This window comes from Apodemus sylvaticus, chromosome 4 (assembly GCF_947179515.1).
Source record: "Apodemus sylvaticus chromosome 4, mApoSyl1.1, whole genome shotgun sequence".
Taxonomy (NCBI): Eukaryota; Metazoa; Chordata; class Mammalia; order Rodentia; family Muridae; genus Apodemus; species Apodemus sylvaticus.
Genome location: NC_067475.1, coordinates 144,970,563 through 144,971,362, shown reverse-complemented (window position 1 = coordinate 144,971,362; position 800 = coordinate 144,970,563). Strand labels below are relative to the sequence as shown.

The 800-nt window shown below is 46.2% G+C and overlaps 1 non-coding gene across 1 annotated transcript; it reads left to right on the top strand.

The window, feature by feature from the left end:
• Positions 1 to 326: 326 nt before the first annotated feature.
• LOC127683895 (small nucleolar RNA SNORA48) lies at positions 327 to 470 on the top strand. Its single transcript, XR_007977678.1, has one exon. It is a non-coding gene; the product is annotated as a small nucleolar RNA SNORA48 (small nucleolar RNA).
• Positions 471 to 800: the final 330 nt, after the last annotated feature.

The following is an 800-nucleotide window of genomic DNA, read 5'->3' as shown; positions in this document are numbered from 1 at the left end:
CTGTTCCAAGGAGTCATCTCATGTTGTAACAAACCTTTTCTAAAATTTGTGGCTTTATATCTAAAATAAAGTAAGTGAGCGAGTGAAGTGAGATAGCTTTGTTTGTGAAGGTTCTTGTCCCCAGAAGGCTGGTAATGTGAGTTTAAAGACAGAATCCCATGTAAAGGTTGAAGGAAGGAATTGACTCCACAAATTTGTCCTCTGAGCTCCACAGATGCACATTAGCATGTATCAACTCCCCGCATGACATGTAAGCACATAGACACATAAGATACTAATACTAATACTAATGCTACTAATAATAGTAATAATAATAATACCCCCTGACCCCCTGGCAATGGGCCAAGAGCCAGCTGGTTGGTAGTGTTGTTTCTATATCAGTCAGGGGCAGAGCAGATGGATGTGCTTGGTTCACCCTAGCTTGATGCATGGCCTGGTAGACAAAGCTGTCTTATGTCTAGGATTCATGAAATTCAAATCAAGTTAATTGAAATCTGGGAAGTAGATGTCCAGGCACGTGAATAACTGGCCCTGCCCGACACTAGATGTCTCACTGAGGGAAGCTGGCCTCCATCTCTCACCAGCGGCAACACTGTGGAGAGCATGGCCTACACCTTGATCACACAGCCCAATGGAACTGCTCCTGGTATAAGGGGTTTGGGTGAGCTGGCCCCAAGGGCATGTTTGTAGGATAGCTGGCCCCATGTGGTGGGTCATTAGAGCCTGAGAGCTGTCCCTGACACTCATTGTCTGCAGCACTTGGGAGAGTGGGGCCTGTACCTCACCTGGCCTGTAGATTA